Source organism: Hibiscus syriacus, unplaced genomic scaffold (assembly GCF_006381635.1).
Source record: "Hibiscus syriacus cultivar Baekdansim isolate YM2019G1 unplaced genomic scaffold, ASM638163v2 tig00110023_pilon, whole genome shotgun sequence".
In the NCBI taxonomy this organism is placed as follows: Eukaryota; Viridiplantae; Streptophyta; class Magnoliopsida; order Malvales; family Malvaceae; genus Hibiscus; species Hibiscus syriacus.
The window spans coordinates 186,949-200,767 of NW_024062570.1; positions in this window are offsets into that span (position 1 = coordinate 186,949).

A 13,819-nucleotide genomic window follows, 5' to 3' on the forward strand; every position below is an offset into this window, starting at 1 on the left:
AATAACATCACATGCATCCATAGTTATCTCACTTGCATATCATGCTACTATATTAGTTTTGTATCATCTTAGCATTTAAAATGTTCACGTGTTATGTAGCATGTTTCCATAAACAGCATACACATCATATATATAACTAATGTGCATTCATCTTAGTTCCTAGGTTTTCAACTAAGTTCACGTGTTGTTCACACAATAAACATATCATAGTGCAAATCATTTGCATTCATATTTAATCGTTTGATTAGCTCATTAGCATTATCATATTAACATGTTTCATGTAAATCCATGCATTCATTTTTTAATACTTATAGTTTTCACGTGTTTTTCATGTTTTTTACTTCCATATGATTGCATAGCATTTATGTTGTTCATTGCATTCAACACTGTTCACGTGTTAAACAGCATATCCTTTATGAAGTTCATCAATTGCATTCATATTTAATTGACAGTACATTTCACTCATATTTACATCCAACATCTTCACGTGTGGTTAATATAGTTAATAAACATGCACATGGTTTCACAAAACACAAGGTCATACATGGCAGCAAGTGTTTGAGCACTATATCATTATAATACTTGTTTATTATTGCACTTATAGGGCATGCCCATGCTGGACGGTTTTTGAAGAGCTTTCTAACACATTTCCAACACAAATACACGGCAACAAGCTATTATATTATGGAACCTATTTGGCAGAATATTGGAGCATTACTTTCAAACAATTCCAGCACAAGACACGACAATATGGGCATCATAAACAATTCAAAGCATTTGGCAGCATGTTCAGCATTTAAGACATAAACAATTCATCAAGGGAACATCAAGCACATGCCCCATGATGCACGGTTTTTAATGGAGAAATATCCAGCATTTCCAACTCACCAAATCACGTAAAAAAAGCTGGGCAGATTCATGAAACATCTTTGGAGAATCAAATGAGCTGGAAAATGCATCCCACTTGTCCTTATTATATTTCCACTTACTTGGGCATAGGATAAAGACAAACCACGTGCACTTGCTGATAGAAAATATTCACACAATTGCATTTAGAGACAGCCCATGTGCGTGAGGGAATAAGGCACTCAAACAGCCCATGTGCTTGGAATATTACTTGTCTCCACTTGGTTTTATCTCCACTACACCACCATTGAAGGAAATTCGGCCAAGGCATTTCACTTCTCCATTTGACCGAATTTAAGCATTATAATTGTGCTTAAAACACGTTTGAATTATATGTTAAAGGTTGCCACATCATCAAGCACGACTAGGCCATGCATATTATCATTTTCAGCTTTGTATTCCAAGTCCTATAAAATGGACTTCATATTGCATTGTAAGAAAACATTGGAATTTGAATTATAATTGAGAGTTTTCTCTTATTGAGTCCTTTGTGACTTTTATCGACTTATCAAGTAACTTGTTACTTGTGGCGTCATTCCTTATTTCACCTTGATACTTATGGTTCCTATCTTTTTATAGATAGCTGGTCAAAGTCCTATTTACCATCCCTTATCGAATCAATATAAAGTCTGGGTCGTTGTTCTTTAACATCGGTTCTTCTTTGAGTCTTCTTTAAGATACTATCGTTTCATCGTCCCATAATTCGTTATCCATAATATTACCAAATCCGAGTCTTCCGCTACCATCTCTTAAATCGACCATTTACCACTGTAAACTATCCGTTTCTTATGTTTATCTTATGCAGGTTGTTTCGCTTGCTTCCTAGATCCACAATCGATCGACGAGGTCCGACCGTGATCGCGTCATTTGGTATCAGAGCAAAGGCGAACCAAGTAAGAAATTCATCCTGAAAATTAAAAAAAAAAAAATTCCGAAAATTAAAAAAATAAAAAAAAAAGAAAAGAAAAAGAAAAAGAATTCTGGTCTTGAGCTAAAGAGAAATGCTTTGAGTTTTGATTCAATCCAAAACGCAACATCTTTGATTGTATTGGTGACAGTCCCGTTGTAAGCATTTCTTTGTAGTAAGTTTACTAATCACTTTCATTTTTTTTCTTTCTTTAATTTCCTTTGAATTTTAGCCTTCCTTTCATTATTTTTTTTTCAGTTTCCATCAACCGTTGTTGTTTCCTTTAAGCCGACACACTTGACAGATTTTTGAAAGATCGAATTTGGTTCGTAAAAGAACTGACTACGAGGGAACGAGTGGAAAAGGCACATTGAGTGTGTGAGATCAGAAGGGGAGACAGAAAAGAGCCATTAAAAGTTTCTCCCGAGTGAAACACGAGTGTTGAGTGATTGAGTGTCAACTTTGATTTCCTTGGAGCGAAATTGTGAGAATCTTTGTGTGTATATTGTAAGGTCCTATATACACTAATTTTTTTTTCTTTGTGTGTTGTTTTGTTTTATTTGAATTAATATGACAGGTTCTAGTGATAACCAACCAGGTGACCAACCACCAAATTTGCAAATGCAAGCCATTACACGTGAGATACAAAGAATGATAAGGGCTGAACTTGAGACTCTACATTCTAGAATGGATAAGATTGAGGGAGAATCCCAAATGCATCATCATGAAGAGATTAATGATGAAAACGAAATTGACCAACCTTTAAGACCGAATCAGAGACATGGTCGTACACTTGATGATAATTTGTCTAATATAAAAGTTGTGATTCCATCTTTTCAGGGACGAACAGATCCTGATGCATATTTGGCATGGGAAAGTAAAGTTGAGCATGTTTTCGAGTGTTATAACTACTCGGAACAAAAGAAGGTTCGTTTGGCAGCAATGGAGTTTATCGATTACGCTCTCATTTGGTGGGATCAATTGTTGATCAGTAGACGAAGAACCGGTGAAGGTCCAGTGAACACATGGACAGAAATGAAGCGAATCATGAGGAAACGGTTTGTTCCATTTCATTATCAACGTGATTTATTTCAAAAGTTACAAAACTTGAAACAGGGAAATCGAAGTGTTGAAGATTATTTCAAGGAAATGGAAATGGCCATGATGCGTGCAAACATGGAGGAAGATAAAGAAGCAACTATGGCACGTTTTCTTGCAGGGTTGAATTTTGAGATTGCTAATGTTGTTGAGTTACAGCATTATGTCGAGTTGGATGACATGGTGCATATGGCCATCAAAATTGAAAGACAACAGCGTAGAAAGTCTTCTTACCGAGGTAATACTCCTTCTAAAGTTTCCTTTAATCCATCTGTTACTCCTAATAATGCTAGGAAGCAAACACCATTTAAGATTAAGGAAAGAGCGGAAACGAGTAGTCCAAAACCTCCCGTTGTTGAAAATGGACGAGGAAAGCAACAAATACAAACAGAACGCACAAGAGACATCCAATGTTTCAAATGCCTTGGTAGAGGGCATATTGCAAGTCAATGTCCTAACCGAAGGACAATGATGACACGTATGAATGGGAAATAGAATCCGAATCTGACAATGATGAGCAAGACACCCCTTTGATGGACGATAATGAAGATGACGATCAAGTACAGACTTATGCAACCGGAGAAGCACTTGTGGTTAAAAGAAGCTTGAATGCACAACCAATCCGAGATGAACAACAATGCGAGAACATCTTTCACACAAGATGTCTTGTGAATGACAAGGTATGTGTTGTAATTATCGATAGCGGTAGTTGTACTAACGTTGCAAGTACTGTTATGGTTGATAAGCTAGGTCTGAAGACAACGAAGCATCCCAATCCATACAAACTACAGTGGTTGAATGATGCGGGAGAGCTAAGGGTTACCAAACAAGTTCTTGTACCATTTTCCATTGGAAAATACAAGGATGAAGTAACGTGTGACGTTGTGTCGATGGATGCCACTCACTTATTGTTGGGACGTCCATGGCAGTTTGACAAGAAGGTAATGCATGATGGATTCACCAATAGATATTCGTTTATGAATGCAGGAAAACAAATCACTTTAGCCCCTTTGATGCCAAGTCAAGTACAAGAAGATCAAGTTCGTCTGAAGAAGAACAGCGAAGAAGCAAAGGGAAAGAAGAAGATAAACGTTTATGCGAGCAGAAAAGAAATCAGGAAGTGTCTTTCCTCTCAACAATCTTTACTCATTTTAATGTATAAAGATCATTGTTTGTTGGCTGAAATTCCCCCTGATTTACCTATGTCTATTACATCTCTTTTGCAAGATTTTGAAGATGTATTTCCTGAAGAAATTCCAGATGGATTACCACCAATTAGAGGGATTGAACATCAAATTGATTTCATTCCTGGAGCTACCATTCCAAATAGACCGGCCTACCGGAGTAATCCCGATGAAACAAAGGAGTTACAGAAACAAGTCAAAGAGCTGTTGGACAAAGGATACATTCGAGAAAGTTTAAGCCCTTGTGCTGTACCAGTTTTGTTGGTACCAAAAAAAGATGGAACTTGGAGAATGTGTGTGGATTGCAGAGCTGTAAACCAGATCACTATCAAATATAGGCATCCTATACCTCGATTGGATGATATGCTTGATGAACTTAGTGGAGCCAACATCTTCTCCAAAATTGATTTGAAAAGCGGCTACCATCAGATTAGGATGAAGGAAGGAGATGAGTGGAAAACCGCATTTAAGACAAAGCAAGGTTTGTATGAATGGTTAGTCATGCCTTTTGGCTTAACTAACGCTCCTAGTACTTTTATGCGTTTAATGAACCATGTCCTTCGGCCTTACATCGGTAAGTTTTGTTGTTTACTTTGATGATATCCTAATTTACAGTAAATCCTTGAACGAGCATGTTAAACATTTAAGGATTATTCTAAGCACTTTAAGAGGAGAGCATTTATATGCTAATTTCAAAAAGTGTGCTTTTTGTACTAACCAAGTTACCTTCTTAGGTTTTATTGTTAGTTCACAGGGACTAGCAGTTGATCCAGAAAAGATTAAGGCAATTCAAGAATGGCCAGAACCGGTCAACGTAAGTCAAGTTCGAAGCTTTCATGGATTAGCCAGTTTTTACAGAAGGTTTGTACCAAACTTTAGTACAATTGCCGCCCCCTTAACCGGGATTATTAAGAAGAATTCAAACTTCTGTTGGGGCAAAGAGCAAGATGAAGCATTCAAGGAACTCAAGGATTATTTGACAAAGGCTCCCCTATTAGCCTTGCCAAACTTTGAGAAGACATTTGAAGTTGAATGTGACGCTTCCGGGATTGGGATTGGTGCTGTTTTGAGTCAAGAAGGAAAACCAATCTCTTACTTTAGCGAAAAGCTAAATGGTGCAACCTTGAATTATCCAGTCTATGACAAAGAGATGTATGCACTCATTCGAACATTAGAGACTTGGCAGCACTACTTATTGCCAAGAGAATTCGTAATACACACTGATCATGAGGCGTTGAAACATATCAAGGGACAACACAAGCTCAACAAAAGGCATGCTAAATGGGTAGAATTCTTGGAGTCTTTTCCTTATGTCATTCGATATAAAAAGGTAAAGACAATGTTGTAGCAGACGCCTTATCCCGCAGGTATGTACTTTTGAATTATTTGGATTCACATCTGATTGGTTTTGCTTATATTAAAGAGTTGTATGCCACTGACCCTGATTTTGGAGAAAGATATATGTCATGTGAGAAAGGTGCAGAAGGGAATTTTATCGACATGATGGCTATCTTTTCAAAGAAGGAAGAATCTGCATTCCTCAAGGGTCGATTCGAGAAGTCCTTATTCGAGAAGCACATGAAGGAGGACTTATGGGGCACTCTGGAGTTGCTAAAACGTTGCACATTTTAAAAGAGCATCTATTTTGGCCTAAGATGCGAAGAGACGTTGAAAGAATTTGTGAACGCTGTGTAACATGTAAGAAAGCAAAATCGAAGGTTCTACCGCACGGTATGTATTTACCTTTACCTATTCCTGATTCTCCGTGGCTGGATATATCCATGGATTTTGTGTTGGGATTGCCTAGGACTAGGACAGGTAGAGATAGTATCTTTGTTGTGGTTGATAGATTTTCAAAGATGGCACATTTCATTGCGTGTCATAAAACTGATGATGCTACTAACGTGGCCAACTTGTTTTTCAAGGAGATTGTTCGTTTGCATGGAATTCCTAGGTCTATTGTTTCTGACAGGGATGTTAAGTTCTTGAGTCATTTCTGGAGGACTCTTTGGAACAAATTGGGAACGAAACTGATGTTTTCCACTACTTGTCATCCTCAAACTGATGGACAAACTGAGGTTGTCAATCGAGTTTTATCTACTTTGTTACGTTCCCTCATTAAGAAGAACATTAAGACATGGGAAGAATGTTTACCACATGTTGAGTTTGCCTATAACCATTCAGTTCATTCTGCTACTAAGTTTTCACCATTTGAGATTGTTTATGGCTTTAACCCTTTAACTCCCATGGATTTATTGCCATTACCTCAAGAACAGGTTATGAACAGAGACGGAAAATCTAAAGCAGACTATGTTAAAAAGTTGCATCAACAGGTTAAGGACAACCTAGAGCGGAGGACTCAACAGTACGAGAAGCAAGCGAATAAGGGTCGTAAGCGAGTAACCTTTGATGTAGGAGATTGGGTTTGGGTTCATTTTCGAAAAGAACGTTTTCCAGCCCAACGACGTTCCAAGTTGTTACCCCGAGGCGATGGTCCTTTTCAAGTATTGGAGAAAGTGAATGAAAACGCTTACAAGTTGGACTTACCGGGTGAATTCAATGTAAGTGCTACATTTAACGTTTCTGATTTATCCCCTTATGATGTTTCTGCAGATTTGAGGACAAATCTTTTTCAAGAAGGGGAGGATGATGTGAGCACGTCTATGCCAACAAAGGAAACTGATCCGGAGGTCTTACCCATAGGACCTATCACACGTTCTAAGGCAAAACAATTCAGGGAAGTTCTTTCTCTTAAGTGTTTGCAAATTAATAAATCAATTCATAATTGTCATGCCTTAGAAATGAAGATTCTTAATGTGTTACATACTGATGTGTAACACCACCTTAGTTATGCTAGGGAAACATATGCATTTTATTTACATTTCATGTTAGCATATACATTTATCATTTCATGTGCATTTTTTTTCATTCACATAATAGCATGATCATCATTTGTTATGCATAACATCATGGTTAGTTAATTCACGTGTTTCATCATTTGATTTGCATAAACAACATATTTACCATTTGTTTAGCATGTTTCACGTGCACCACATTCATATAAAACATGTTCATCATTTGATTACATAACAGCAAGTTTAGTTGCTTTCACGTGCACCCACAATCACTTTTCAGCATGTTTCTTTTTATTATCATTCATGTGCACTCATTTTAGTTTTAATATTTAATTATTTTTAGTTATTATATCATGCATGTTAGCTCATAATAACACATACATGCACAGCAGCAAGATATTTGATTCATTCCAGTGGACAGTTCACGTCACTTATATTTATCACCAGTTTTGAACATGTTACAAGCATAATTGGGAGATTAAGTCTCTTAGCATTTAATCCCCTATCTCTTAGCTTTCCAATGCATTTTGAATCGTGTCAATCCGATACTGGAAGCTTGAGATATTCACAGATTACCGAAGACAGTACAGGCTGGAAATAAATACGGGATTTACAACTAAATTAATCATTCCAGCACATTTAATTTAAATACTTGCTTATTATCTTCTTTGCACATGTAGGCACGTCAAAACAGCCTGGATAAGCATTATAAAGACATAAATAAGTCCATGATTGGAGGAGACAAAGAAACCAGCTGAAATCAGACCCATACTTTGCTGACTATATTATCACTCACGTATGTTGGAGGGAACCCATAATGTTGCACATGTTTCCAGCATTTATTTGCACCAGAATATTATCCATCAAAACAGTCCATGTGCGTATGCTCCTTTCCACTACCCAACCATGTGCGTGAACCAACTAAGCAATTATTTGAAGGATCATACGTGCTGATCATCCAAGGAGACATATACTTTGAAAACAGCCCATGTGCTTGGCACTAAGCTGGATGATGCTTCCACTTAAGCATCAATTTGAAGGAACGTGAGTATTACCTGGCCATGAAGAGTTGTCTCCATTTTACACCGAATCATCACTTGAATTCATGGAGAATTATGAACTGGAATGTATTATTTGTTAGACGTAATAGCTGGCCAAAAACACTATGTGTTATTCGGCTAAGCATTTGAAACAGATTAAATAAGCTTGTAATTTCATTTTGGAAGGAACTTTGATAAATTAAAACTTTGTGAGTTATTCTCTCAAATTGGTTCTTCTTAGAACTATTTTCTTGACATTTCAAGATTGTTCTTGTTGTGTTAAGTTTGTGATACTTAGGGTTCTTAGATTACTATCTAAAGGGTCCAAGTCCTTGAACATTGGACGTATAAGGTTCGGGTTTATACTCTTTAGTATAGGTTCTTCCTTGTTCTTTGTTATTATCCAATTTCCAGCATCCTAAATTCCATTACCTCATCTATCAATTATCATTCCTTATTCAAATTTCGTTCATATCCATATAACCCCAACATCATCCTTACTATCAAGTGAGTTTGCTGCCGAGGAATTGCTTACTTCGTTCTAGATCCGGTACAATCGAAGAGGTCCTCAATCGACGGACTGACTCGTATCAGCCTTATTGTGTCCCGATCTAGGATTGACAAGTACTGATGTCCTTGAATTAATAAGCTTGGGCTGCAAAATAATATAAGAAAGAAATGATATTAATAATGGTCTTAAGAAATGAATATATAATAAAGGAAATGAAATAGAAAGAAATGAAAGAGAGATGGCTGCGGAATTATGGGATTGATGATGGTCTTGATGAAGGATGTTGATGATGAAATGAAGATGGTGGTGATGTTGTATCTCAAACACGCCAAAGATGAAATAGTGCTAAGGAGCACAATCCCGGTCTTCACAAACTTGCTTGAGGGGTGGTGATAGTGTCTTCAACCCACTAGATATTAATCTAGGAATTTAGGAATCAATTTGGAAGGAATGACGCCACAAGTATATGAATTATACTTGCTTAATCGATAAAGTTCACAAAGAACTTTGAAGAGAAATAACTCACAAGAGTATGTTTTATATAAGAGATGAGATGATTACAAATGATGGCAAGCCACTCTATTTATAGGAAATGAGAGGGCTTGGCCGAATGATTACAAGTTGTTTCGGCTAGATACATGTCTCTAGGAAATACATAATGCTTGAGATGAATGAATAAGTCCTTTGGGCTTGTGATGGTTCGGCTAACTCTTCATGAAAGGCCTTAATGATTCGGCTAAGGATGGGAAGACATCTCTCTTGGCCGAATATGTATGTTGGTTCATCTTGGCGCCATTTTCTCCTTTTGGCCGAATGGTGGTGTGTCTCTTCATGCTTGGCGCCAAAAAGGCTCTCATGTGTATGGCATGTGATGTGGCCGAATAGGCATGGAGCCTCTAGCTCATGTTTCTTGATGATTTAAGCATCCAATAGGCGTGATCTTTTCACCGATGTTTTCCTTATTGAAAAGGCATCTTCATGGGCAGCATCATTCATGAAAGGTCACAATGTTTGAGAAAGGTAACCCTTCATGTTTGAGCTACTTCGGGTGTGAATGAGCTGGTGGTGAGCTGACCTTAGATGACTTGTAACATGATGAACGTTTGGGCAGCTCCTTGTGAAAAGGTACCTCTTGAGATGGCAACTATTCGCGAAAAGGTACAATTTCACAAATTTTGATGTAGGACATATTTGAAGTGTCCTAAGTGGTGATGATGATGGTGCAACTCCCCAGCTGAAATGAGTTCATCTTATAGCTCAAATCTTCAGCTCAATCCAGCTATGAGCTTGCAGCCTCAAAACAACTTTTCATCGATGAATCCTTATGATCTCTTAAGCATCCCTATGTGAGTTTCCTTGCTGTTTCATACTCCATTTAGCTCTAATGCAGCTCCCAAGTCTTGGCCGAATGTGCCTACACGCATAATATAAAGAAATAAACTAAGTAAATGAACTTATACAATGTATTATATAATAATGTGGACTATAGTATAATAACTTATCTCCATATATTAATGATTAAGTTATTATAATAACCATAGATATTATATGTATGAAAATAATTATGAAATAAACATATATGTATGTAAAGTTTAGAAAGTTTCTTCCCTTGTAAGGGTGGAATAGCCATAATAATCATGATGCTGAATTGGATCACATCATTTCTTCTTTGTAGGAACTGATTTCTTGTAGTCTTGAAATCCTCTTTTGCATACAAGTCTTGTAATCTGATGTTTAGGTTGAAATTCAACATGGTGCCGACCACTATTGGTTTTCTGTATGATTGCTTCAGATAATTTCTCCATGGTTTTATTCGTGTGTGGCAAGAATGAGTGATTAAAAACCATATCAACTGGTTTGTTAAAGTAATCTCTTAAGTCTCTAAAGTGTGGTTCATGAATTAAAAATTCTCTCGAGGAGATTTTTGGACTGTAGAACCTATTTAGTTGGCAAGGAAACTCATATACACGATAAAACTCATTAGAAGCACTTTTAAAAGTATGGGTAGAAATATCAGAAATATCCGAGTTATTATGATATAGATCTTTGATATGTTCAATTCTCGGAATATTAGTATGTGTTTGATAGGTAAGAGTATACCTTCGTGGTAGTGCATCATCTACTGTGTTTTGTTTACCTCGGTCTTTAGACTCCCATAAATTGTGACTCTTCATTGATATGACATAGTGATTAGGGCTTTCAGGTGGTAACCCGTCAGGAGGGTCACCTAATATTATTTGACAACTCTTGGCTATGGAAGATGGTGTGGGCCAGTCTCGTGTTGCTTTTACTATTTCATCATTTACATGGATTTCCTGTGCACGAACTATAAAGCCTGTAGAGTTGTTCAAATCATGTTTCGTCATTATGATGGCGTCACGACTAAGGCTTTCCTGGATGTAGCCTTTTTGTAACAAATCCAACTCTTTGGTTTCTTCGAGATTGTATGTTTGAGGAGGTATGATTGATGTGATCCTGTTTAGCACCAACTTTCTGCATGACATACTCACATCATTGAAGAACCATCAAACTCAATATAAGGGAGTTCTACCATACTTTATATTATATTTACTTATTTATGCACTATATATATTATGAGCATACATTTGCATATTAGACTATACTTGAATTCTCATAGTATGTGCATTCATCATTATATCCTATGGTTTGCATCATTGATTGATATTCATGTATATAATCTATAGTTAATATTAATATTCATTCATTATCATATGATGCATGAATTATTATTATAACCTATAGTTCACATCATTATAATATGCACATTATATATATGCATTATATAGTTATATACTTAGTTATTTCTTTATGTTATGCATGTAGGCATATTCGGCCAACACTTGGGAGCTACATTTGAGCTTAACTAATGATAAGGAGCTAGGAAAACTTTCATAGGATGACTCGGGAGATCATGAAGAACAAATGATGAAAAGTTGTCAGCTGACCCCCGAGCTCATAGCTCACTTGAGCTGGACTTTTGAGCTAGCTAGAGACCTCATTTCAGCTGGAGAGTTGCACCACCATCACCACCACACAGAGTACTTCAAATATGGTCTAAGTTAATTTTTGTGGATTCGTACCTTTTGCGAAGAGTTGCCATTCCAAGAGGTGCCTTTTCACAAGGAGCTGGCCAAAGACTCATCTTCATATAATTCACCTATGACCAGCTCATCTTCAGCTCATACACATGGGAAGTAGCTCAAATGATGAAAGGTTACCTTCCACAAATGTGACCTTTCATGACAAGTTGCTGCCCATGAAGACCATGACACCTAGATGCATGTTGGAAGCCAAGTCACGCCTAGTTGCTGCCATCTTCATTCCATGACTTCAAGACATTATCCTATGGTTGCAACCTCACCAAAGCCTTGCAAGAAGACCCATGTGCGTTCAAGTAGGCTGCCATGTGCATCATTCAAGCATGTGCACTCCATGTGACATCAAATAGGCGCCAAAACACCAAGGGATGCTTCCTATTCGGCCAAAGACTTATTCCTCTCCATTTTGGCACCCAAATGACTTCCAAAAGCATTCAAAACATCCTTAGGCCGAACCAACACCTTACTATTCGGCCAAGAGCATGTATCTTCATTAAAATCATATATTTTCATTTAAAAGTCATGTATTTTCAAAGGGGTTTCATGCATAGCTGAACCATCATGTACCTATTCAGCCTAAACCCTTTGAAAACTATAAATAGGCTTTGGCCTTTCATTTGTATCATCTCATCTCTTATATAAAACATACTCTTGTGAGTTATTCTCTTCAAAGTTCTTTGTGAACTTTATCGATTAAGCAAGTATAATTCATATACTTGTGGCGTCATTCCTTCCAAATTGATTCCTAAATTCCTAGATTAATATCTAGTGGGTTGAAGACACTATCACCACCCCTCAAGCAAGTTTGTGAAGACCGGGATTGTGCTTTATAGCATAGTTTCCTCTTTGGCGAGTTTGAGATACAACATCACCACCATCTTCATTTCATCATCAACATCATCAACATCCTTCATCAAGACCATCATCAATCCCATAATTCCGCAGCCATCTCTCTTTCATTTCTTTCCATTTCATTTCCTTTATTATATATTCATTTCTTAAGACCATTATTAATATCATTTCTTTCTTATATTATTTTGCAGCCCAAGCTTATTAATTCAAGGACATCAGTACTTGTCAATCCTAGATCGGGACACAATAAGGCTATCTACTCTTTTCACCAAAGCGTGTAGATTCGCCTTACATCAATGATGGAACCTTGAATTAGATTGATTTGGTATTGTTTTCCTCTTTTTAGTGGTAATTCGTTAGGTAGTCACCTAACACTTCTCGAAAATCCTGTAAAAGAGATGAAACACACTAGGCAAATCCTTGTTAATGTTAGAAATCGAAACAATTGATTCCCTAAAGCGAACAAGGATGCAAGGCTATTTGTAAATAAGGTTTCTATCTCAATTCTTTTGTGCTCACACATAGATTTTGAGTCACTCTTTTCTTCTCACATTTAGGTTCACTCACCTCCCATGGGTCATTATTCTTTTGACTTTTATAACTAGTGACCTCTTTTGCTTTTGCCTCTTTCTCAACTTTTTCTTTTTTTGCTTTCTCTACCTCCTCACAAATTATCATTTGATCTTTAGGGACTGGAAGTGTGTCATTCTTTACTGGTCGTTCTTTCTCCTTGTCAGTCATCTCTTGCTTTTTTAGAGAAGATGGAGTAGAAGATGAGGAAGGATTTGAAGGATTACCTTGGTAAGAGGATGAAGTACCTTGGTAATGTTCACTGAATCGAGATCTCCTTTGGATTTGTGCTTCGATTGTCATTGCTTTCTTTAGTGCGTCTTCAAGGTTTTCGTACCCTTGTAGATCAAGAAGATCAATGATGTTTGAGTTTAAACCGACAATGAATCTTGACACGGTGACCTCTTCTTTTTCGGTTATGTTAGCCCTATTGAGTAAGGACTGCATCTCCTTATAGTACTCTTCAACTGAACTTCTACCTTGTCGAAGTCGGTCTAGTCGTAGTTTAACTTCACGTGTATAATGTGTCAGTAGGAATCGCTTCCTCATGGTTTGTTTAAGGTCGGTCCAAGAAGTGATTGTTGGAATTTGGAAGTTCTGGATCTTTTTCCTTGTTTGCATCCACCAAGATCGAGCATCCTTCGAATTGTGTGGTGATGAGGTGAACTTGTTGAGCTTGGGGGCAGTCATGGTATGCGAACATGAGATCAACTTTTCCTTCTCATTCGATGTACCTGTCTGGATCATTGTCTCCTTTGAAAGACGGGATCGTGAACT